Consider the following 27,697-nt stretch of genomic DNA (forward strand, 5'->3'; position numbering starts at 1 on the left):
AAAATTTAACATTTCAAAGACAGCAGTAAAAAAAAAAAAAAAAAGTTAAAAAGTACCACCACTCTCTCAAAAATCCTTTCCAGAATTCAAAACAGAGGGATAGCTGATCAACTGACTTACCAAGAATACACTTTTCATCCAGAAAAGAAAAAAAACAAATGAAAACAAACCACCTTTTTTGTTAATGAAAGTTCTAGCACTAATTTGGGTATCTGCTGATAACATAAAACAAAATAACAATTTTCTTTAAAAAATGCAACATGTATAGAGTTAATAATCTGTAAATAATTATTTTCTTCTATGAAAGCATAGTTCTGATGCCAAACCACATAATCTGGTTTAAGGCCTCTTGTCTTACAGCCTTACCTCATGTTCATATTTGAACATCAGTGGTGCTACCCACAGGGCAACATGCACCCTGTTCTACCATCACTGAAGTCCAAATTGTGAAGCCAGACAGCAATCTTAAAGCAGGCTTGTCACCAAACTTGCCTGGTTCTTACAATATCACACAGTTTTAGAAATTCACAGCAACGATGTGCACGTTGCACAGAGCAAAAAGTGACAGTTATTTGACGGAAATATTTATTGGAATTTTCACACCACATTTCTGCGGTTTTACAGATCAGGCAGGACAGACTTCACCTGCCCCTCCCTAATTTTTAGAGACTTACTGGTGGATTTTTTTATGAGTAGTCAAAAAGTTTTAAAATCAAGAGTATCAGAATCCTTTTCCTCTTTGTCTTTGTAGTTATAACAGCTTTAGCAGCAAAATCAGACAATGCATGTGTGTGTGAGGGAAAAAGCACCACAAGTAGACAGCACTCTTATAAGTAATTAAGTAATTTGATGAACCCCACGCATTGAGACACACAAATTTCATGTCTTGATACCTTGGTTGTGCTGGGAAAGTGGGTAGGGGGTATAATATAGGGAGGAAGAGAATTCATTGGTAGAGGGTCATATTCATTATGATCCGTCTTTATTATAGACTCAAGCATTTTATTTTCACTGTTTAACTACCGTGAACAGCTCCTCAGCATGCAGTGATTAATTGATTCATAAATCATGGTGCCTCTTTATGCACAGCAGCAAAAGAGCAGTTCCAGCCACAGAAGCCCAGGAGAGTCATATAAGCTGATGGGAAACAACAGGAGGTTGAGGTCTGATCAAGCCTCAAGCTGGTCATTTCTATTCTACGCACAAAGAGGGTCAGAGCATCAAAGTGTGTCAGGAAGGAGGAACTGGATTCTGCTCCAACCCTTCCCCCTTAACCTTTGGGAAAGGGACTGGTGGAAATCAGGGGGAAAAAACAGGATGCAAAATATGTCAAATCACATTTTCCATCCCAGACCATAACTAGGTCAACAGATCACATCAGATATAGGCATCCACTCCATGATGCCAGGTGTGCCAGGAAATGATTCTCTATTTTCCCCATAATGAACTAGGCAAAGCTGTCTATATAGCTGAAGTGAGGTATGAGTCTTCTTTTCAAGCTGCTCCACGTCAGTGAAGAAAAAATCCTTGCCAGCTCTTCCTTCAGCTAGCAAGTGCCACAGAGGTAGTTGCTGTTCTTTGAAAATTAACTTCCCTAAAGCAACTGGGCTTGGACCCAAGTAATTATACACAACATTCAGACCCAGCAGCATTTGGAACATGGAAATTCCTGGATACTACAATAAATATTCCAAGGAAATAAAGCCTTCTCTAACGTAAGCAAATGTCAGCATGATATAAATATTCAAGTAGCACACCAACTTTAAAGAGTGCTGGACAGCAGTGAATTCGGCTTCATCTCAGTGTTAAAACAAACATCAGCTCATTCTGTGATAAAACAATAAACAGAGAGAGAGAGAGAGAGAGAGAGAGAGAGAGAGAGAGGGAGGGACAGAAGAAGGGCAGAATGCTCCTCCTCAGGAGCAGAAAGAAGAAACAGGCACAACCTGAACTGATTACTCCCAAGGTTGGTCCTACTTATCTATCATAATCTACTAGATGGATAGTTCAATATTGGATCCATGTCCGGGATATGACACAGAGAAGTCTATGGGACAGCAAATAAATGTGGATAAACTCAGCTTCCAGAAGGACATTAAGTCACATTTTGTTCCTAAAACAAAACTAATAGAACCTAGAGAGTTTACTTTCTTATTCTGCACTAGGCAGCTCTACTATAATTTCACAGAAGTGGCTGACAGCCTAACAACATATTCAGCAGGGAAGAGGCCAAAGCTGAACAATCCCTACACCCTTGCTCGAAGAGCAGAAACACAACACTTGCTGTTTCAGTATTTCACCTGCAAGCAATCGTCTGTACACATTTCCCCAGGAATGCTTATTAGTTCAATAACCAATATCTTGTCCCATACAAAAGTGACAAGCAAGCCTCGCTGGATAAGCACTTTGAGCCAGCTTCACAGAGAAGCAGGAGCTGAAAAAGGTTATAGACTCTAGTGAAACATGTGAAACACACTCCCTGGCATAGGAGCAGATTTGCTTGTGAAATCTGAGGTTGACACTGGAAATACCACTTATAATTTGGCACTCATTTCCAGTCCTGATGGAACAAAGCATAGTGACACTGAAAACTGAAACATAACTTTAAAAATCACAAGAGAGTTTGCTTTGAGTTCAGGGCAAAGGTTCGTGATGGTGTCTCTTCTTGCTGCAATGGTTCACCCAACTTTAGTATAAACAGCATTACTGTAAACTCTTACTGCTATAATAAACAAATGAAGGCATGTAAGAGGTCTGAAAGCTTCAAGAGATCAGCCACAACACAGACCATTGCATAAATGCACGAGGCAAGCTGTAAACTAAAGAGCACACACTAAGCTATTCTGCAAGAAGCCTTTTCACATTACCTTTGAGTTCTCAAGGTCAAGTAAACACCACGATAGTAACTAATCTCCCATCTTTGTTCCTGAACTAAAAACCCACTTGGGAAAGAAAGAAGATGGAAGGAAACTTTGTGTGTTAGAGACCTATCATAGGTGAGCTGAGGAATTCTTGTTTTACTCAGTGAAAACATACACAGAGAACAGGCACTAGTTAAGAAACACTTAAGTACACAGGCAGTTCTACCAGGGTAAATGCAGTCCTGACTTCATGGGGGAGAAAGAACTGCATGATAAGGTAATGCAGAAGCATCCTCCAACTCTTTCATACCCCTTCATAAATCTGTACCTTGCTGTACAGTTCACAGTGTTCTAACTCCATCACTAGAAAAGCAGAGGACAAAGTGAATAATCCTCTCCTTCCTGCCACCCAGCTTAGAGACTATCTTCCTCAAGACAGAAAGCAAACAACCACTTCCAGCACGAAGCACCCTCTGTTTCATGCATACATTTACACAAAGTTTACAAGGAGGTACAATGAAAGCAGGACAAGCTCAGCTGGTGGACACAGAGACAGGCAAGAAATAAGATGAACAATCTGCACTTTTACATGTTACATGGAATCTAGTTGATCATAGATTCATATACAAATACATCATACACATTCTATTCTTTTGCAAGCAGATATTAATATAGGTCATACTCACTAAGATTTCATACACAACTATTTTATTTGGTCAATGACAGCCTATGCAAGCTAGACATGGTAGCCTTATGTCATTACCTCAGAGAAAATTCAAATATACAATGGACCTCAAGACCTTCTTGAAAAAGTTGTTTTCTTCAACACCTATATTACTCATTGCTCTTTACAGAAAGACAAAGCAGTCAATACTAACTAAATTACAAAGACCAGCTTCTGCTTGAAGATGCTCACAGAAGACTCATGGAGTTCTTTTGTTTCTGAAAGAGTCCATGCCAAAATGACTGCCGGTATGTAATCAATTATACAAGGTAAGAGGTGAGGTAGGGGAAAGCAGTGATCTAAATTTTCCCAGGAAGGAGTGTGCTTTCCAGATTCTCCCAGTCCCCAGGCAGAAAGAAACTTTAGTAGGAGGGAAGCTTCACCGTGATAAAAAACCCCATGTTATTCCATGACTGCACAAACATCTCTGCTCTAAACACAATCCTGTTAGTCCATAGTTGGTCTCTATTTAGGAAAAAAGGAGGGGGAAAAAAAAAAAGGAGGAAAAAAGAAAAAATATCTTCCCATTCTTCTTTCTCTCTTGTGGGTGTACTTTCCAGCTCAATAAAGAGATTATACTTGTAATTTACTTTTCAGAGGCATTTAGGCTATTTTCCAAGTGACTCTGCATCCTAACTTAAACATATCCTATCATCTTCTAGGCTACATTTGAGAGATTTTCTGTTTGCAGCATTCCAGAGCCCCAACAGTTGAAAAAGAGCTCCTCACCATTACAATGGCACCACTTCTGTTAAAGCAAAAGTCCAAATACACTGAAGTCAATGGGAGGTTTCCCTCAAATAAGCATGCCAGGATATATGCTATGACTCTAAATTAGCAGCACTGCACCATCAAACTGAGCTGGGAGCCCTTGGATAAAAATCAGTTCACTTCAGTCAGTAAAGACTGAATCATCTGAATTATTTGAGTTGGCAGGAACTCTGCTTGCACAAGCAGTCTTCTGATAAGTAAAAGCCAAGGTTTCCCATGAGCAAGACCAAGGGGGCCGCAAGGTAGCCTCCCTTGTTCTACAGCTCTGTACACAGCAACTGATACGTTCTCTGGGCAAGACCATACTCCTTGCCCTCCCTGCCACAGAAGTCACTACTCACACCCAACACAGCATCCTCAAATAAGCCATCCATTATCACTCCCAGCTGAGTGAACAAAACCATCTCCTCTGCTAGAAAAGAACATATTTCACTCTCTTCCTTCTGAAACTCTCTCCTTTCCCTAGCAGGAACGTCCCCCACTGTTACTCCATGTTGGGGACAGTAGAGACAGTGGTCATGAGGAAAGCATAGTGGAATAAGAAAGAGCCTTTTTACATTAGCCTGTTTCCAGAAAGCCCTTGTAAAAGCACTGTCTTACTAACTGCAGTAAAATCCTCACTAGTATTATTATGCCCCACCTCTTTAACTATTACCATTCTTGCCTGTTGAACATTCTGCTGCTGACTTGAGCCTTTCACCTCAAAAAGGCAATGAGAGTACACCCTGTCCTACAGTCAGTATCTCCAAAACACATCTGAGAGACAGGTTCTTTTCAGAAAGAGGAGGAACTCAAAAATGAAGTCTTAATCCTGTCTGGTGTAGCCCTCACAACATTAGTATTTCAAGGTGTTTTTCTTGAGCTGGCACATACAACTGACATTTGGACTTCTATAATTTAACACTTGTCAGTATTAACCAGCCACTCTGCAGCCAGAAAAATGGGTTCCTTTGGTTTAGGCTGTTTTCTTATCTGAAAGAGACAGAAAGTCTGAGCAGAGCTCACCTTACAAACTCAGAGCAGCAGGAAGCAGAAGAGAGAAAGCCCTGGGAAAATAGGAGGATTAAAAATGGGACAGAAAAAGGAGGAGAAAAAAACAAAAAGTGTTTTCTAATTTCTCCACGGACTGGCTCATGGCTCTGCTGATGGATCAGTGCTGACGGACTTACAGCTGTACACATCTGGCACACAGGTGTTTGTGTTAGCATTCAATAGCTAGACAGCAGCCAGATTTTTAATTGGGTTGGGAAGAAGAGATGAAACAGCAGCAGGAAAATCTAAATACACATTCAGTGGTGCAAATCCAAGTCTTGACCAAAGAGCTCTGCTATGCAATTGTCTAGAGCTCTGCTAAATCTCTGGCCACAGCATAACAGGGTCTCCTGGAGGGAAGATTCTTCAGCAGTTATGTGGCAGACAAACTCAGCTGTTGCTGAAAGGGCAGCATTTGTCAGCACCCTTTTGATAGAACCAAGAACAGAAAAACTCAGAATTGCAGAAACCTCAACCCTTACACTGGAAAAAGCAGCAGCTCTGTTCTCCCTTCCTTGCGTTCTACTTTCCTGACTGGATAATGAAAGATTGCATTTGCTTTCTTAGCCACCAGAGCACACTATGAGCTTGTGCTCAACTGATTGCTCACCTTGACCCCCTGGTGCATCATGGCTATACGCAATTTAGTGTCATGCAGGGAGCCTAGATGTACTTCAGATGCATTTTTGCTCAGGCTTCCAGTCACCTCACAGAAGTTAGTGTCTATTGCTGCCTCTTCACTCAGCTGAGGTCCAGCTACCAATTTGACCCAGCATCAGGATTAGATGCTTTCATAAGCTTATAAACTGTTAGCCTTATCAAATAAATTACTCCCCACCAGTGGCAGACATGATATCTTTTTGCCATAAAATCCCTCTGATGCCATTCACAAAGATGTTGTCCTGTGTAGTTCATATCCTTTTACCCACCCTTTCAAGCTCATCTGGGATAGGCATAAAGCATGACTGACCTATGACTACATGGGCCAGACATGCTAAAATACTGAAATAACATTAGTTTTTCTTTGATCCTTTTAAACCTCCCCATTATTAGAAGCCTTGATAAACATCTAATCAACAGATCACTTGAGCCTCTTTGAGTAACCAGGCTACAGTAGCAATTCTCATTCTGACACACCCCAAAATTTTCAAAGTTTAGCTTGCTGTTCCTGAAGGAAAGCATTAGAGTTCTTCAAAAAATGCCAGCACTGAACCACTATTGACACAGTAACCAGTGACTTCTGGAAAAGCTGTCATACCTGAAGAGGGGTAACTAAATATCACAAATGAGAAGGTCAGGACAGTATTTGTGACACCTATATGCTTACTGTTCCCTGATTTAAGAGAGGTTTGTGGAAAGCTAAAACCACTTGTTACTGCTTTTCAAACATAAGAATCCTTTCTCTTAAGCAAACAATCATTAGAAAGATTACTGTGGGGTTTATTTAATGATTTAGCAATCTCAAAAGAACTATTCAATATGTAAAATTTTGTAAACAAATTACTCAGCTTCAGCACATCTACAATTCAAAGGCATCACAGAACCAAAAACTTTTGCTCCTCTTCAGCTAACTTTTGTATCCTCCTTTTTAAACCATTTCTGCAGCTCCCTCTTATGCTTTTCTCTCCTCTCTGAGAAGCATTATTATCTTGAAATTGCATGCAAGACCACTGTTTTGGAAGGGAAGAAATAACCAAAAAACAGGGAAAGGTCAATAGATTGATACAGTTGTTGGTGGCTTATACAGCAGGTAAAGAATTTTGTCTTTGCAAAACTTCCTTTTCATTTTGGGTTATTGTGGTCCTCTGTTTAATTCACCTGACTTTTGTAAAGAATTTTACCATTTTGTCCACTTCATACTGAGCTTCCAATGAGGTGCAGCTAAGCTGCCTTTGATTCATCTTGAATATGCTCTCCTCAAGCAACATTCATTCAGGTTCTCTTTTCTAGTTTCTTTTCTTCTGCTATCAGATTTCTTCCCACCTCACCTTGACTGGAGAGGAGCTGGGAACGTCAAGGATGTGAATTGATTAGAATTAGAGTATTGCAAGTCTTAGTACAGAACTGATCATGGGCAGTTAAAACCTGAAGAGTTGCATTTTGACAGGGCCATTTGAAATTCACACTTTCAACTGATCTTCTTTCATGTCCTTGAGTATAAAAACACCAAGCAACCCAAGAAATCTTAATCTTAGCAAGCAGAAGAAAATTTCTGCCCACTTTATTCAAATCAGATGGAGCTTATCTGCATGCCGTCTAGAAAATGAGAATGAATATTGTTCCTAACCACTAGGAAAGGAGATCACAAAGACAACTTCACAGTAACGATGAAGCCTCTCCCATGCACATTCACAGTCAGAAGCACATGAAAAACTGAAATGAACTTGCCTCTTCTCTATGTTTCAACTTTGCATTAGATAGATAACATTGTTAAGAATATGTAATTTGGAAATAGGAATGGGTCTCCTCTCTGTAGTGGTTCTCAAATCCTTGTACATTCAGAGCATTCCAATCTGTACACAAGCCTGCTCCTACCATTCAGTGGCAGTCACATCTCACACTAGTACTGTTGTCTGGGGACTTCCATTCAGCTTTTTATCTCAACTGAACTATACATGCATCTCAATACTCAAGGAGCTATTATAAGCCTTTTTTGGAAGTTAGTTCCTTCATGCAAATGCACCCAGGATCAAGCAAGTAGGCACTGAGAAATCTGGAGGGTTAGTTAGGAGATCTTGAGATGCTGAGAACTGTCCTAAATGACTGCACAATCCTTTAGACTACAGAAGAAAAAGACAAAATACCTACCTGAAGCTGATGGTGAGATTGGAAGGGGATGAAGGATGGAGAAAGAAGAAATCAAGGGAATGACCTTTGAAATAATTTTTTCTCCTAATTTCTGACATAAGCAATATGGAGGTCTATTAATGGGGTGAACAATTGCTGACCTAGAAGGAAGATCACAACCTTCCTATTAATGAGTTGTATGCCACCCTGCTTTCCCAAAAGACTTTATGCTTTATTTTGCATGGACAGAAGTTGCATAAGAGCATCCTGTAAGCAACACTGAGGTTCGACACCACCTGTCTGAAGCATTCTCCTCAACACATACCAGGCCTGCAGCAGGCTGCTGCTTTAAGTAGTGGCCACATACCAGATACTGACAGTCACTTGCTCCATAGGCAGCTCAAGTCCCCTGCTGCCTAGCCATAGAGGCTCTCACAATCTCGCTGCCATCTGGTAAATCTTCCCCCCTCAGCAACATTTGGCCTGTTATTATCATCTCCTTCTCACCCCAAGCCATTCACACACAGAAAGGCTTCCTTCGGCATCAGGACTCTGCAAACTTTCAACTTGTCCAAGATCAAACTACCTTTCAGTGACCCAGCCTCTTAGAAATCCCATTTTTACCTCAGAGAGGGAAAAGCACCAGCACCATCCTGTTCCTTTCCTGCCAGCAATACAATGACCATGCTCCCTTCCTGGTTTACACAGACTTTTCGAGTCCAGCCTCAGGCTCACCAGGTTTATCAGCTGCACAGCTCCCAAATGCAGCAGATACCCTTCAAACTTTCTCCTGCTCCTCTGCTGTGACAACCCACCTCACTCTGAACACTAATCCCAGCTCAGGTTAATTAACACCATACTTACCACTTAGGGTGTGCATAATATTATTCGTTACTTTTTATTAACACTTGGGTTTGTTTTTATTAATACTGTGAACTGAGAACAGAAAAATCCCAGTGCAACCCAGTGAAATTTAATTCTAACAGTTTTATACTATCTCAGTGTGAGTAATGTTTGCTTGTGAAAGCTCCTCAGCTTTGATGTAACACCAGGCAGTAACCAGATATAGTTTTGTATTTATAGGTGTTCCATTAGCACAGTTATATTAAGAGCCTGTTAATGATCTAGTTATCAAGTTGTCTAATTATGGTTTTGCTTAATTACTTTTGTGCACATGAAATCACTTTTAACTATTGCCTGTGATCCCTGAACACCTAAAATAAGTGTAACATATCAAAAACTTCTCTTTGGAAGTGATATTTATATATGCATGTACACGTCTTTTTTCACTTCTGATCTCAACATATTTTACAGGTTTCTCATGTACAATAGTTTAGATATATTGATACCGTTTTTGTGCTTGCAAAAAATATTACAGACAAATAAAAACAAACAAAAATGTACCAGAAAAGTTAACATCTACCTTTGAAGGTGTTACATGCCCCAACTTCCATGCAGCCAAATCTAAAAGCATTAGAGCAGCCATGAAAGAACATCTATTTTACCTAGGATACAGGGGAAGAAGCAGGAGCAGACCTCAGCTTTTCAGCTAGGAACAATTTCATGAGCAAAGTTGTTTGCAGATTTCCACTCCAGCTGCAAAATCAGCTTACATTTTATTAGCACAGTATAAATATTTGTGATATGCAAAGGGGAAGAAAGAGAAGAAAACCAAAATCCTGAAGAAACTCATGAAAGTAACACAAATCTGAACTACCCTCAGAGCAAACTGAGCAACTCTGTCATGACTCCCCTTATATACAGCATGAAGACAAACTGCCATGCACAGAACACCTTTTCTCAAGCCTTGGGGTAGTTGCACTGTTTACCCACACCAACACACGCAGCAGAAAGGGTGTTATGACACACAGCCTTTTTTTCTTCAGTCTATTGCAAACATACCTGCTACATTTCATTACACTATGTCAGAGTGTAGCTTTCTACTCAAACTATAAACTCATGTGTATACTTCAGCATATGCTTCAGTTCCTGCTCAGCAGACTCTGCCTGCATCTGCTGAGGCAGGAATCGCACAGGTTTTGGTATTTTGTGCCAAGAGTAGGTGATACAGTCTGGTTTTGAAGGGCTGGTGAGTGCAGGAAGATGTGTGGGGAAGACAAGAAGCTGTGGTCAAGATGGAAGCTGTCGGGCTGCTGAGTGTGGCTTTACATGACAAGAAGAGAGCTCCAACTCCACTCACCATGGCTTTTGCAGAACCTGCTTTTGGCTGCTTCTGTGCCAAGAGGTCCAGAAGGCACCTACTACACCAGCATTAACTCAAGCTGACACAGCTTGCATGCATGATATAAGATTGCCCTGAGGGACAGTACCAGCTTGGGTCCAGAGGCTGATGGGCTACTTGGCTGCCAGGCATAGGGTGATGTGGGTATAGAAGAAACCTTCAATGAATCTGAAGCCAGCTGAAGTTGTTATAGAGCACAATATGATCCTGTGGGCCACAGTCGGCCCCCTGAGAGCACTGCTGCTTCTGAACACTCACAGCCAGAAGCAAGCAACACGGTGTAACATTTACCACTGTGCTTCTCCAGGCTGGCAAATGCTCTATTTGAATGCATATCTTTACAGACAGATTAGGGGAGCTTTGGAGTGCAGCTAATAACCTCCTGTTGTTGTCACCTATTAAAAAAAAGAATAACACAAACTCAAAAAGTAGCCATTGTTTCAGTGCAGAACTATTGGGTTTGTTCAAAATTACTCACACTGTGAAACCCCAGGCTGTCACAGCCTGTATCACATCCTCTGCACCCTCACAAAGTCCCAAGCAATTCAAATGTTGAAGGATGCAACAGGGCTCAGCTGGAAAGAGTTCTCACCAAGGTCTCAATGAAAGCATTCACAGCTGAAGGAGGCCAAGCACTCCCCTCCCCACATCCATTCACTGTGAACAGAAGCCTCAAGCCCTTGCTGAGGGACCACAGGGGACAGGCACATAATGAGCCCACACTGCCAAACAGCTCAGTGTTGCTGGCCCCCCATGACACCAGTCTACAAGTGTGGGCTAAAAACATGTCTAACCCATTCCCACCACAGCTCACGTTCTGTCCTGATTAAGCTGACTGCTGACAAGCCCATGAGGGGATCAGCCTCTTGACTTGTGTGGTCTGATGAAGGCTAAGATTACAAATCTTTTTCCAAATAGTCCCCAAGTGAGGTACACACACACAAAAAAAAAAAAAAAAAGAAAAGAAAAGAAAAGAAAAGAAAAGAAAAGAAAAGAAAAGAAAAGAAAAGAAAAGAAAAGAAAAGAAAAGAAAAGAAAAAAGGGGGAAAAAACTTCCAGTAGAGGCTGGTAACATTAGCCAGTCTTAAACAAAAATACAAAGCACCTCAGGTTACAGTTTCAGATGAAAGGCTCTCTAACCAGCCAGGAGGAGCATGGATTTCCAACTTTTGTAAAGATTAAAAGACACTGATCATGACTTCAGACTAATACAGGACTTCTTGTGCACCCAGTCACAGCAGTATCAATAGGGAAATGGGAATTACATCTGAATGAACAAAACTAATAGATCTAGAAACAATCACTACCACTATGACACTGCTCTTCCCTCTCCCCAAGGGCACCTCCCACAATTAATCTACAGAGTAACCCTCTAAATCAAGTTACAGGTTTCCCCATTACTGATTCAGGTCTTAGATTCAGAAATCAAACCAAATTTAAGAAAATCTAGACATACCTTATGAAATAAAAATCATTTACAATCAGCAGAGTAACCTAATGGCCTCTTAAAGCACTTTCTATGAATTTCAGCAACCACTGATTAAGTAAATACATTTTAAAATCTACATACATGCATAATTCATGAAACCTGGAAAAAAAATCTGATTTTTGTTATTTATTGACAGACAAACTGACATCTGGATTTAGATTTTAAAAACCACTTAAACAAACAAACAAAGCAATGATAGTTAGCAATAGTGCTAACATCATCCAAGAAAAATGCTTAAAGGAAAACAGTGCAAGGAAGGGGAAAACAAGGAATTGTTATTTTATTGGTTTAAAATAATTTTTGTCTAAACAGCTGAAAGCTACATATCCATAAAGAAAAAAATTGTTAGGAAACTGTCCTACCACTGCATTACCTTAGTTTCATTTCCAGAGCTTGGGTCTCATTTTAATATTAGTGTCTATTTATCTCTCATAGATATCTTTACTCCTTCTGATCCCGGCAGACCTAGACGATTCCCATCAGAGATTATTCTTCTGTGAAGGAGATGAGGTACAAACTAAGGAGCATAATGTCCTGGAATTAGCATCAAATCCCACTATTTCTATTTCTAGTCCTGAAGCAGAAGAGTTGCACTGAGATGGAGATAAGATTGAGAGTCAGAGGGCTGAAGGAGCCTGAGAAGGTCAGCAGTGATTAGAAGTGCCACCGTGGTTTTAGGCCAGATTCCCAAAGCAAGGCCTTACGAAGCATTTTGCAGCCAGCTCCCACAGCAGCACCTGAACCCCGCCTTGCTGCCTACAGCCCTTAATATAAGCCTTCAGGAACAACAGGGACTCTTGATCAGTCACACCTGGAAGGGAAGCAAACAACCTTGCAAAGAAAAGCTGCCAAGCATGGTTGTTTATTGCAGTTCTAACCTCCAGACCTATTTTACCAGCATCATTAGATCCTCCCAGACTGCTAAGGCAGCTTGACCATTCTCTCTACACATCTGCACCCCTTTAGGCCACACCACTCACCAGAGGAGCCTTCTGGGGTTTAAAACCTCCATCTCCTCAGAAACTGCATTGTCCACCTTCATGCATGGCAAGATAAGACACAGTAATGTTCTTGCAGAAGGTGTGCTGCTGAGCAGCCATCTCTTGTGACCCCAAAGTCCAGCTAATTGTAGCAGATGGGAAAAGAGAGAAAGAAACAGCCACCAAGTAATTAATATACTACAAAAATGAAACAGATTGTCCATTGTCAGTCCTTCTACTCAGGACCTGAGCAAAGGTTAGAGACTTCCCTACAATAATTCACTCTTAGTTTGTATATACTTTTTCTTATAAGCAAGTAACACAGGCAGAAGAACCCTAGAATACTGAACTACTCAAGCTATCAAGAACACAAGCTGTGTCCCATAGGAAAATCAAACTGCATTTGCAAGCTGGAAGCTGCATGCAAGGAGCTGATTCCTATATGCCAACAGACCACTTTGGAAGCATACAGTGGCTCCATCTAGTATGTTGTAAAATAGAGGAGATTTTTTTGTCACCCATACTTCAATTTTGCAGATGGATCTGTAATTGCACTGCACAATCAAATTATTTGACATTTTTTATTAAAAGCATTTTAGCTATTTTTGCAGCTATTTGTACAGTTTGATATTAATAACCAGAACTGTGGCTCCAACTCATAGTATATGAAATTATCAACACTGCACAAGCTGCATGTAAGGTCTTCTAGGGTTTTCCAGATGTGATACTAGAACACTGGGATCTTTTTGTTTTATTAATGTTTACAGAGTCCCCATTGAGGACTCCACTGATTACCAAAGGGACTGGCAGTCTGGAGTTACTGGGAAGTTCAACTCCCCCTCCCTCCCCTAATTCTAAATGCTTTCCGTGTTCTCAACTAAACTCTGCATTTAGTATTGTAATTTAACTTACTCTCCCAAGTTACCATCGATAGAATGTTTTCTGGCATGCTCACAAAATTTCACCAGAGACCTTTTCTGGCATCCACTTCTGTAGCATTTTCTGAATTTATTATGCAAAACTTAAGGGACGTGGAAAGGGAAGGATTACAGAGACATCAATTGGTATCCAGTGCAAATATAACTAATGAAATCTGACATGTATATGTATGCATTCTGAGTTTTTATAGCTTTTTTTAAAAAAAAAAGAAACATTGAATACACCACTACTTATTAAGTTCATTTTGTTTCTAGGAAGAATTATACCTGCACAGCTAGAACATTCTACACCATCTTCCACAACAGATGTGAACCTCTCATTCCCCACCCAACCTTCTGCCCCTGTTCCCAGCCAGGCTTTGTACAAAATTGGTTTCACACTTATACTTGGCAGCAGTGCCAGACATATCAGATGCATAAGGTGTTTGCAGCCCTCTTCCACACAATTAAGCACTGTCTCTGTCTTGAACTTTGTTGTGAGTAGTTTCCTCATGCCCATGTTCATGGTTTTAAAAAATCCACACAGAAAAGTGCCTTTGCTATTTAATAGCATATAAAGCCAGCTCTCAGAGGGCAATACAAAAAGAAATCTCAAAGGTTTGAAGACAGCCCAAATTAATTCTCTCAATGGCATTTAGAAGCATTTTTAACTTCAAGACAGAAATCTGCAATACAACGAATAAAAAAATCTGACCCCTACTTGCAAAATCAGTCCCAAACAGAAATTGCAAAACCATGCACTTCTATACTCTACTTGCCCAGGTCCCCAGTTTTGGTTGATCCAAGAGTACTTGTAGATTCTTCAATAAGGGAAGCAAAGCAGCAGAATCATAAAACAGCTGAGTTTGGAAGGAACTGCTTCCAAAGGGGAGAGAGGTGATCTCTATACAACCTCCCTGCTCAAGTAGGACCACCTAAAATAGACTTGCCTAGGACCAGGTCTGGCCCAAACAGCTTTTGAACATCTCGAATGGGACTCCACAACCTCTTTGGTCAACTTGAGCCAGTGTTCGGTTGTCCTGTTGCACTAAGATATTTACATTAAGTGGTTTGTCCCTGCGCTCTCCTCCGGGTTTTTTGATGTTGGTAACCCTCACCCCACCCCTTTGGTCTCATCCCATTGGTTGTAACTCTCCCCCTCCCCTTTCCCCCCAGTTTAAAAGTCCCTGTGATTTCTCCCTCGGTCTCTTTTCTCCCTGGAGTGGTTATGAGAATAAACTGTGGGACTGTGGTCCCGGAAGAAAGAGCCTCCTTCATCTTTTACTTTTGTCCATTGTTGGACCCTCGTCCCCCCCCCGGTGGACTGGAAGCTAGCCAGGTGATTCATCAGGCTGGGAGCAGAGGTTTACGACACTCAGTCACTTGCATGGTAAAAGTGTTTCCTGATGTCCTGATGTTCAGGTGGAAGATCCTGACATTTTTCCTCATTTCTTTTGGAGCAATCCAAATCTGTACCTGACAGAACAGATGTTCACATCACCGTCTGGGATGTGATTACTAAAGATTCCCCATTTTTGTACATATTCATTACAGATCACAGCAACCACTATTGAAAGTCCTTCTCCTTTACCTTCTCAGATGAGGGAATCCTCAGGCTTCCTTTACAGTGCCAGAACAGAAATCACCTACTGTACATGTACAAACTGGGCTCAGAACTCATATGATCAAGTCTGCTGTCAAATACATTGTGGCACACTCCAAACCAGGAGCAAATGTGCAGAACAGCATCATGCAGCCCTGTGGGACATGCTCTGCCTGGGTGGGAAGCAACTATGGCCCTGTTGACAGATCTGGGACACTGCCTTAAGCCTATTCTTGATTCAGTGCATTAAAATGTCTTTAGGCCTGATCTCAGGAAAGTTATTCCTATGTCACGTTTCATTTGCAGCTTTAGTACATCTCTTACGAGATAAATCCATGAAACAGGTTGCCTAAGTCACTATGAGCCACATCTACAACAGAAAGAATTTTTTAGGGTAAAGTCAGCAGTCTGCAACCCAGTGCTTCTTCACATAGCCAAACAAGGCTGTAAAGGGACTTCAACTGGGAGGGACATATTTGAGCCATAATGGCTCATAATGCGCAGTAACCTACACAACTGTTGTCCTTTTGTCTTCTACAAAGTTCATTTAATTTTAAAACAAGTCTGAAAACAGAAGTAAATAGTATAAAAAACAGCCCAGATGATATAATTTTAAATGGTATCACAGCAGTCCTATGCGCAGAAAAATTCCATGTAAGGGAAATGTGTGTCACAGCTACCACAGAGCCGTGAAAAGGTTTGTCCAACAAACATGGTGTCTAGGTAGCCATGCTGCAGACCCACGGCACCCTGCTCACAGCTGAGGAGCAGCTTCCTGATGTGGACAACCAAGCTTTGATGCCAGTACAAAACTCAGTTTTCAGATGTTTGCAAAACCACCCTCTCAGTTCTGCTCTTGAAGGGCATAGAGGCACCATGCAGATGAAGAGCTGTGGGTGCCAAACCAGCCACCTCTCCCTTGCCTGCCATCCCCCCAACAATCTCCCGCCCCTTTGAACTCCCCAGGGTTTCCAGCTACCAGAAACATTTCAGAAGTCAAGATACCACTGTGATATGTTAAGTGACTAGAAAAAATAAAATAAAATAAAATAAAAACCCTGTAAAGCTAAAAATAAATGTAAACTCTTCTGGTATTGGTTGGGTGGGGCAGATGGGGAAGTAAAACACAGTAACAAATCCAGATATTATGCAACTTACTCCGTGGAACATCTTTTCTTGATTATGTTTATTCGAGAGCTCCTATCCAAAACCTCAAATTACCCTAATTTGAAACACATTAGATTTTTTTATTGTAAAATACTAACCAAAAGAAACTAAATCTTGCAAGAGTAAGATGGAATCAAATTTTTTTCCTCTAAAGATAAACAACTTTCACTGCAGTTTGAAAACAAGAGCAGGTCTTTAGCTCTTTCAAGTGCTCTGTATCCTTTAAAACATTCAGGGCCTGGTCTTGCTCACACTAATTCCATTAGTACTGAATTTCAGGACTGCATCTTTCCATTTTCCCCCACACACACAGTCCCAAAATTTTCCTTTACTCCTCACTCTTCTATAAGTACTGCAGAGACATGCAACAAGTTTATTTTCTTTCCAGCCTTCTGTGAATTAAGTCCTTCCACAAAACATAGGATTTCCTTGTATATTGCACTTCAAACAACTATTAGCAAACACAGCACACAGCAATTACCATGAAGGAAAGGCTAGAAGATCACTGTGTGCTGAGAATTAACTCCCTTTTCCACTGACTCTGAAAAATGGAGAAAATAGTGCTCTCATTTAAAATTAGAGAAGCTTAAATAAGGAAAAATTTGGTTCTTGGAGCATTTTATTTTCCACTTTCAAAAGGAACAAACACAAAAGCAAGTTTCTGTTACTTTCTCTTTGATCATGTTTTCCTTCTATAAGCAACCTTTGACCAAATATCTGAGCAAATTAATACCATCAAGTTAGTTGTTTGTTTCCTCAGCATCCACTTCTCCAAAACAGCTCATGAATATCAACTTCTCAGTTGAGGCATAATTTGAAAAGGTCGAACTTTGAAAGAGCTACTGCTCAAGATTTTAACTTTTATTAACAGTGCTTCTAACCAACATCCTGCCAGCTTAGCTATACATGTAAAGAAGATTTAAGGGATAATTTATTTCATAGGTATGGCAGAGAAACATTAATAGATGGAGGGTGTTGACTGAAGTGAAACACAAACACTAGTGAGCAAACATGAAAGTGGGTATTTGGACATTTTGCTCTGCCTAAATTCTACTCCACTCACCACTACAGTATACAATCATCTTTCAGCTCTAAAATTAAACTGTTAGTTTTCATCTTGTCTCCAGATGGAGAAGCAAATAAAATAGAGTATGAACACTACTTCTGACATACCAGGTGGTGGTCACAACATATTCAGCTAGAGAAAACCAAATCAAAGAAATTATTTTGTATGTGAAACAGGGTACAGGGAGATTTGCAATGAATTTACTGAGACTCACCCTCAAGCTAGGTGAACAAGGGCTATATTTCAATCAGAAATATGCATTTTTGTAGTTTCCCTCTGACTAGCCGTGGCTATTCAGTTTCTACTCCAGAGTTTTAATTAATAGTTCAGTTATGCTAAGTCCACTCTGAGCACTCCAAATTTGGCACTGTGTTTCTCTGGAAGTCATTGCACAGAGGGAAGAGCAGGTTGCATTGCCAAGGAGCTAGGCTTGAGCAGTAGCAGAAATGCTTCTGCAGTATTAGAAATGCATCAGAACGAAGGCTCTGCATTGCATGTTTCTTTATGTATAGCCATTTCACCTTTGAAGCCTAATTTAAATCTTTAAGGTACACACAAAAGCTCAAGGTACAGATTTATGCCCCCAAGCTATGTTCCATGCACTACAGACTAGCTAACAGATACCACTCAAATTCTGCTACTTCCTCTACTGGATTAGCACTCATAATTAAGAAAAAAATAAATCTGTTCTCTGCTTTGATCATCCTAAAGTTAAGTGTCTCACAAACCCACGGACTAGCAAGGGTACACTGAAAGTCCTCCTCCTGTCTGTTACCATACAGATCATCACTGTGTTTGACAAGTGACCAAAGCCCAGCCATCAGGGAACAGAGGGAGATGATACTAAACACAAAACTAGAAGCAGTTACACCCCACCTGAAAGCCAGATCTTGCCCAGATGGCTGATCAACTAGCACTTACATGCGTAGAAGGAGTATATTATTCTTTTCCCCCTACCAAGACTTCCTTAGTGAGCTGATGAGATACTCACTTTTCTCCATCCAACATAAGATTTAGCATATCTTACGAAGCAGGGTGTTAGTCTAAGACCAAACACTCAACATGATGAGGATGATACAGTAAGCCAGTGCAAATGTAATTCATGCAGAAAGTTGAAGCAAATGCTAAAGAAAATAAAAACAGCCAGCAAAGTGAAACTTTATTGACCAAGGAAAGGCTCATTCATCACATAAAAAGTTCAGCATAGAAAACATTAGCCTTCCTGACCTGGAGTCAGTGATAAGGTCAGGATCCCTCATTTAGGGATCTCACAATGACAAGTCCAACTACTTCAAAGATAAGATTTTATTAGTGCTACTAAAAGACAAATACCTGGAACTGGATTTTGCTCGTACAAGCACACTTTTTGACTTAGGAATCCATATGGAGTCTGAGAACCAGATCTTTCAATTACAGACTGAAGTCCACACACTTATCAGACTTCGAAGCACAGTTACAAGTACAGTTGAATAATTTTGTGACTTTCATAGTTCTGTACCACAACTTCAACCTGTTCTGAAAAGCTGACAATTACACATACCTCAAAAAGACAAACCCAAGAGCATTAACAGTTTCTCACTGACACAGCAGTATATCCAGAGGTAACATCAGGCATGAAAAGAGAATATGATGCAAAAGATTTCAATTCATTTCATATCTGAACAGCATTCAGACAGCATCATAAAGCCATATACAAAGATGGGATACTCTGACATCACATGAGCCTAAGTACACATTACAGTTAGATGAGGAAAACAGATCACCTTTAAGAGTGTCTGAGCTGGTAAAGTCACCTTTTGAGGACTGTGCTTGCCTTCACTTCAGGGTATAAAAATACCCTAAGTACATCAAGTGGTTTGGCTAAGTATGTAGTTTATCAAGGCTAAAATACTGAAATACATTCCAAGTCATTTTTTCCACTTAAAAAGCAAAATTGTTGTGGGTGATTTATTTACATGGATTCGTAATACAAACATCCTGAAATTCCCGAAACACAAGGGCAAAGACTTTGCTTTAACCAGCTTTGCTTATATTCTCCCAGAAGTACAGACACTCTGTATGAACACTCCAGATAGTATCTACGCAGAGGGACGGTCACAGATAATACAAGGAAAAGTATTCACAAATTATGAGAAAATGTAACAAGATAATACAGCATAAAAGAAATACTACACTTCTCTCTTCCACAGGCATTTTCAAAAGGAGCATGGATTAGACCTGATGAATCAGTCTACCAGCAGATAAAGTCCACAGACCATGTCACTTTATTTCAGTTTAGACTTACCTTACAATTGTCTGATCATTTCTTCACTTTGAAAAACATCACCAAGATAAAGGTGCTCTTAAGACCATCACACAAAGCACATGTTTATATTCTGAAGAATCGTACAGTACTGTCAAATACAAATCACAAACAGGCAAGTCATTCTTACCTTAAGTACAAAAGAAATGTGATTTCTCATCCTTTATATCAGGTTAGGCACTAAAGAATAATTCCACCTACTACTCAGAAGAACAAAGGGAAATGGGGTGATTTGGGGCTTGGCTCATGCAGTTCCTGAATGACCAGAAAGCTATTCCAATGAACATACCCTTTAAAGTGTTTGGAATAACCAACGTGAATGACAGAAGTGTAGCAGCACCCCTGAGATGACAGAAGAACAACACACTAGTAATTGTTTTTCTCCATTACCCCACAGACTGAATATCAACCTTGGACTCCCCTTTGGTAAAATATTGGTAAAAAAAGCACAATCAGGCATTCTCACCTCTCTGGCCTAAGTAATGACAGGTACAGGAAAAAAGCACCATCTCTCTCATTAGTGGATGAAGCTGTCACTGCTGTGGCAGATGTATTTATACCCAAGAAGCATACAGAGAACACAACCAGGTTAAACTGAGAGCCTCTGCAGAGTCAAGAACCAAATCCATGTATCCCAAATCCTGTAAAAAGGCATCAGTTGTCTTCAGCTAGGGTAGGAGGATGCTTTCAAGATTATTCTGAATAATCTTGTTAATACCGAATAATGTTATTACCGAACAATCAGGGAATTAAATGTTTGTTCTTTGTCATTTCTTAATTCACACAAAAGCCATTTAATTTATGAAAGAAATACAGTAAAAACTGTAAATATGTTACAATTAGATATAGATTTCTGAACTCTGAAATGAACAAGTCTCACACAAATCTGCTTTATGAAATGATGATGGCTCCTTGGGATGTGAAAGCACAATACCAAGCAATATAGATGTTATATAAGAGCATAAAAGAAGAAAAAAAATGCAAATAACCCACATACACCATCCCATAGAACAAAAACCCTCATGGTAATCAAAAAAGAGTAAAGCAAACAATGCTAGTATATATATAAAAAAAACCAAAAACCCACACACTGTAAAATTGAAAATTTACAACAATTTCTAGACCAGTGTGGCTAAAACTTCTGCAATAAACAGAGCTCCAACCAACATGGAAGTGGCCTTTTATGCTGGCTGTAGATTGATTTTCTTTGGGCTTATCCTTGAAAGCAATATATCTTCCTGAATGGATCTTTTTCAGTCCTGTTCTCAGGAGCAGCAGATTAACAATTTATCAAGGGTCTCCAGTAAAATGAAACTGCTTCAGCTTTAGCTTCATTCACAGAATGGACCCTTAGAATTGCTGGGACTTCAACACCTACTTAAAAAAAGAAGAAAGACCATTGAATTTTTGATCTGATATTCACTAGTGACCTGCTTGCCCTCACAAATGTGTTTCTGACAGCTGATACAGGGAGTTTAGAATCATAGAATCGTTTAGGTTGGAAAACACCTTTAAGACCATTGAGTCCAACCATTAACCCAGCACCGCCAAGTCCACCACTGAACCATGACCCTAGGTGCCATCTTTGCAAGTCTTTTCAATACCTCCAGGCGCAGTGCCTCAATACTTCCCTGGGGAGGCCTGTTCCAATACTTGTCAACCCTTTCTGTGAATAAGCCTTTCCTAATATCCTGCCTAGACCTCCACTGGCACAGCTTGAGGCCATTTTTTCTTGTCCTGTCAATTTTTACTAGGAAAGAGAGACCACCACCACCTCACTACCATCTCCTTTCAAGCAGTCAATAAAGACTGACAAGATCTCTCCTGAGGCTCCTTTTCTCCAGGCTAAGCACCCTCAGCTGCTCATCATCAGACCTGTGCTCCAGACCCTTCACCAGCTCTGTTGCCCTTCTCTGGACACTCCAGCACTCCAATGTCCTTGCAGTGAGGGGCCCAGAACTGGACCTGGCAGTCGAGGTGTAGCCTCACCAGTGCTCAGTACTGGAGGAAAATCACTGCCCTGGTCCTCCTCCCCGCAGTATTGCTCACAAAGCCAGAAAGCTATGGATGCTAGCTCTGGAGAGCTAGCCTAGGAAATTCATGGGAAAATTTGAAAATAACCCTCACAGACAGAAAACAGCCGCGCCAGGTGCTGTTTGTCTGCCCCGTGTTTTCTTGGCAAGAGAAGGTCAGAGGGTGGTGTTCATCACTGACCAATGATGGTGATGTAGTGATTTACTAACCAATAAGAGTTTCCTTTCTGTACTTTCCACGAACCAGTCTATAAAATAAGGCTGAAGCAATAAACTAGGGAATTCTCCTGTTCTGACTCCATGAGAATCTGTGTCGCCTCTTTCCAGCCGTTCCTTAATAGAGCGACAGAAAGCCATCAGCCTCCTTGGCCACCTGGGCACGTGGTGCGTAACTGAAGTTTGGCCTACATCTCTTACACATTTTGTTTCTACAGTTCAGGTGCAATTTCTAAGATTCCTAAGCTGAAGATATGTGGCTCTTTAATAATTCAATAGTGCAACACATTTAGAAAGAGGAAAAAAAATTATAAGCATCTTTATACACAGCCTACAATTGAGTACTGCCTACATCTGCACAAAGCACAGAAACTGATTTTAGAAACAGCTGATCTAGGTAATACTCAGATGGGGAAAAGCATGGGAATCCTGTTTTGGGCAAACAAAACAGTGTTTTGTTTTTGGGGAAGTAAAAAACCCACATATGCTATTGAATATTGGGTTACAAATAAATACCTGATGAAAAGGAATTAAAACTGAAACTGTCTACATGAAATGGCATATTTAGCTACAGGGATATGAGCACCACACTTTTAGACATGTTACAACCTTAGCCTATCATCTTTGCCACGCTAGAGCAGGAACAACAGTATTAAGAAACAGAAGGATAACCCATAACACCACCAGAAATCAAGATTCCACACATCTTCACATCATTATGAAGAGAGAGCATGATCAGAAAAGTCAGGAAGTTAAAATTGTCATCTCCCCCATTTCTTTAAACAGAGCACCAGGACAACCTAAATGGTGCTGAGAAGAGTAAAGAATATGTACTACAAATCAGGAAGAAGCAACCTGCAACACTTTCCCAAGGGACAGTTTTACTGCCAGCTCAGCACCCAAGGTCTCACTCTTACTTGCAGAGCTTTTTTTAATGAGCACCATGATACTTGCAATCCTGGGCTCTTCCCCAACAGAGTTTAGCTACCCAAAACAAAACAGGAAAAAAACCCCACACTCCATAGAATGGAGGTCGGGAGACAAAAAATGGACCCTCAAGCTCTTAGCTTGACAGTTTAGCTGAATTTGTCCATAATGGCAGCTCTGCTACTTGAGTACTTGATACACTGCCCTAACACACTTGAAAGCAAATGGTTAAAATTAAATAATAAAAATAATTTCAACCAGACACCTTGTTGGAGGACATTAAACATCATATACCTGGGCAGACAAATATAGAGCTGTAAATCCCACCCAGGTGCATTATCAGTGACAGGTCACATCTCTGAAGTTGCCCTATCCTATATCCCAGCTGCAAGGCTGCAATGCACAAGTCCCTGGTCAGCCCTCAGGTGGGGTTTATCCTTTCCCCTCCTCTCTTCCAGCTGCATTAAACCATCTGTGCTAGAGCAAAATGGCTCCCTGCTTCTGATAGATTGCATTTATGGCTGCCCCTGGAATACACTAGTTGTACCAAAGGGATGCCATTTCAGCATCTCCATCCCTTACAATTTTATTAGCATCTGGCAGCTACTGTCTGTCAAGTGCAAGAAAAAATTGGTACACAAACATATCTCTGAAACAAAAAGATGAGCTATAAGATGGTGGGGCTTTTTAAACTAAATGACAGTTTCTGAGGTTTCTTCCCATAAACTTACCAGGAAAAGATTTTCACTTGTAGAAACAGAGGTGAATTACCATCAACTTTGAGGTAAGTAGGTACTTTGAAAGCAGCACAGAGAAAGTTCATGGAATCTGTTCTCTACCACATGCAGAACACAGCCCAGTGGCTGCAGAAATGCCTCAGCCTCCAGAGGCAGGGGGCCTTGGCCCAGTTCTTCAGCTACAGGGAGTTGTCAAATCACTGAGAAAAGTCAAGACTCCCACAGTTAAACTGCAATTTCATCTCCACCACCACCATTCTGCATACATCTCAGTATTCAGCAGTAGCTCCTTTAAAATTGTCCACATTTCTGCTTTACGTGTTCTGTTTCAGCCCTTTGACTTCTCTCAAAACCACAAAAATAGTACAAGAGTGACCAGAGCCAGAGCCAAATCTAGGCTGCTGTGCTTCCCAAGAATGGGACATTCAAGAGGACACAGCAACTCCAAGTCAGTGAAATTCACACTGCTGCCAATAACTGAAGAGTTTGGTTAATAGGGGAAGAATCATCTCATTTGTCTTGATGCAATACACACCCTTTTTTGAAACCTCTTCTCCCACAGCTTCCCACTGGAGAGATCCTGCAATCAGTATCTATACAGCATCCACCAAAAAAGCCTATCCAAAATGCTTGGAAGACAGCTGCAGAAGATCAGAGCTTGCAACCCCATTTATAGAGCAGCAAGTTCCACAGAGAATGCATTGCCAAAACTACAACGTTTCAGACACCAAAATCTCTACCTCATTGTAGGTAATGTCTTTGTGCCACTGCTAATCAGATGGAATTAGAATATTTCTCCAGAGTTTGAAGAGACAGAATACTTTAACTCTTGTTATACATGCCTATGAAATACAGTGTTTTGCTTCTATCTTCTTTTGTCCTCACCCCATAAAAGTCTGGATGATTGTGTAAAGCATAGGCTATTTCCTACCATCAAACTCTTATGCAAAATACCACTGTCTCAACACGAAGCACATATACTCAGTTGCCCAGGGAGAAGTTTAATCTCCTCATACAAAATGGTTCTAAAATGGTAAACTTTCTCTTAAGTCCTGTGATGGCCACTCTGCCTCACTCAGGCAACATGATTTGAACCTATGAGCTACAAATACACTTAACCAAATACTCTGACAATGCATTTTGTTCCCAAGAATCTCTTATGTTCCCAGATGTTGCACCTCAGACTCTACGAAAACGTGTTCCCCATGGAGGCTGTGCAAGCACTTTCCACATCAGGTTTGCTCTGACAATGGCACTATCCCACCAAAAGTTTGTTGAAAATAAAAGTCGCTTAATATTTCTGACTATATAGGGAAGGGGGAAAGGAAATCAGCAGTATCCAGTTGGTCACAGGTCGGAGAGGTTGTGAATGGCCAGTTTTCCCTCCAATGGCTACAAAAACAATAGAATTTCTTCTATAACGGACAGTTTGAAGACATTATAATATGATTCACATTATAATAATAATGTGTAATGTCCTATACATTATTGCACAGGCAAGGTTCTTTGCCTGAACCCACTAAGTGTAATGTTCACATGTGGCACATTTACATGCACATATCTGTGGGATGTCTCTCATATCTCTTCTCTAAGGTTTTCCTTATTTTGTCTTTGCAAGATGCAATTGTGAATATATAAAAATCAAAAAAACTGCTGATACAATATTACTTTCTTTTTGCCCATCCCCCCATAAGCTCATTCTCAAATGAGAAAACTCACTTAACCTGATGGAAAAGAACACCATAACAGGATTTGATCTCACTTCCTTTGATATGTGAAACAAATACAGTTATTCAAGGAGACTTTGAGAAACACTTACGGAAAATTACAGGTGATGAATAACCCACAGGAAGACTTATTTTGTTCCCTGAATGCAATACTGAAAATTAAAATAATAGAAAAGAAAGGCTACTAGATCAAATCACATTTTGGTTTCTATATTCATTCTAATTCCCATGATGTTTTCCATCTATTTCTCCAAGCTTTGCTTCATCAAGTACAAAAACAAATGTGGTGAATCTATAAGCAGGTCAGATACTGTAACTGTTTTTTGTTTAATAACTATTTCTGTCACAAATTCAAAGAACAAACCCAATTTGCCTGGCTTTTGCCTGTCCTCCTGATTTCCCATGGATTAGCCATACAAACAAAGAAAACAAAAATTTTCCAAGATTAATATAAAATTAGTATTTTATTCTGTTTCGTTATATTTTTATAAGCAACTAAGAACCAGAGCAGTGCCCATTCCAATACAAAACAGCTACTCCTGAGAAACAGAGAGCAAGGAGCCCAGGACCACTCCTTGCCCTGCTTTTTGGAAGAAATGGATCCATCAGGCTAGAAGTAACTGTGGGGCTTTACAAAAAACAGCATAAAATACATGGCATGTCCTACCCTGTCTGACAGTTAAGAACTCCTTTGTCAAGATATTTAAATTAAAATTTTGATTTTAAATTAGAAAAATTTAGGCCTTTAATGTTTGTTGCACACTAGTGCATGTACTATACATACTTCTGGTGTATGTCTTTATTAAATAATCACATGAAAGACTGTGCAACAAAATTTCCACTACTAGAGAACAGAAATCCAAACATGATCTGGCCAAGTAATATATCATTTGCTTGTAATAGATCCAATATACAACTCCAACAAAGTCATCTGTTATCAAGCTTGTGCTGAAGACTTCAGGGATCACTTTCATCACAGCAGTTAACGGCACAAATAAATCTTGTGATGAAACTTGCAGAATTTTTTTTTATCATCATTTTTTTTAAGAAACATTAAATACAGCAATTCAAGGTTTCCAAAAGGCTTTCACAGAACAGTGCATGGCTACTGGAAGTCCCTACCACCTTCTACTGCACAAAGTCTACATCTCTCCAAGCAATTATTTTGTGATAGTCCAGAGATGATAGAAACCACAGCTTTACGCTAGGCAAGGGCATCATGTGTGTGGCTTTCTCTTAGTGTGAGTGGCAGCTGGAGACAGTCATTGCCACAGAACCCTACTGCTCCTTTCTAACTACTAACAAGTACACTGTAAGCCACAGCTCAGAAAGCACTGCCAAATTTAAACCTAGCAAAGGCAAAAAAAGAATTTGTTAACACTGTGCTGTTATACTAAGCATGCTCCATGTGTTTAAGATCTCTGATCTTAAGACAATGAACAATGTAATACATTACACAGATCTGCATAAAAATAATAAACTCAGCTTAGCAGAACCAGTGCTGTGTGTATATACATTTGACAGAAGTCTAGTCACAGATACCTAGCAACATAAAAATCAGGCAGCCAGCTCAGTCTAAGGTAGCCAAAGAAATGCTAAGTTACATTATGTCTACATCTCCTGACACTACTGATGCCTCTGTTCCCAGTTCAGGTTTTAACTAGTGTTGTGCAAAACTATCACAACAAACTGCAAAGCTAAAGGAAACTGTAAGGGACAGACACAAGGTTAAGTTATGGAAATCAATTAGCTTTGCTCAAGCCATTGCCGTTCCATCAAGAGTCCAAAGCAAAAGGTATCCTCTTTAAGTTAGTGTATTTTCAGATTCTTTTTTATCACAAACCCAAACAAACTGTGTTTTGAGCAGCAAACCAGATGGTTTTATCATCTCTCCCTGCTTAAGATTCTGGCCACAGTAAACAGACCACAGAATCATTTTCTTAAAGCAAAACAAAAGCAGGCTGCTATTAAAAGAACAAAGGAGTAGGAGCCCTAGATCTACTCTCCCTTCAGAGAAAAAATTTATTCCCTAGTTTCACGGGCTCTCCTGACACCCTGCTGCCAAGTTAGAAAAGTTGAGCATACACTTTAAAGTCGTTTCCATTTCAAAGGAAAC

The 27,697-nt window shown here is 40.2% G+C and overlaps 1 protein-coding gene across 1 annotated transcript in view; it reads right to left on the reverse strand.

The window, feature by feature from the left end:
• The window catches only part of KIF26B (kinesin family member 26B), a 276,267-nt gene that overhangs the window by 189,431 nt on the left and 59,139 nt on the right, over window positions 1-27,697 (reverse strand). The window lies entirely within an intron of this gene.

Source organism: Poecile atricapillus, chromosome 3 (genome assembly GCF_030490865.1).
Source record: "Poecile atricapillus isolate bPoeAtr1 chromosome 3, bPoeAtr1.hap1, whole genome shotgun sequence".
NCBI lineage: Eukaryota > Metazoa > Chordata > Aves > Passeriformes > Paridae > Poecile > Poecile atricapillus.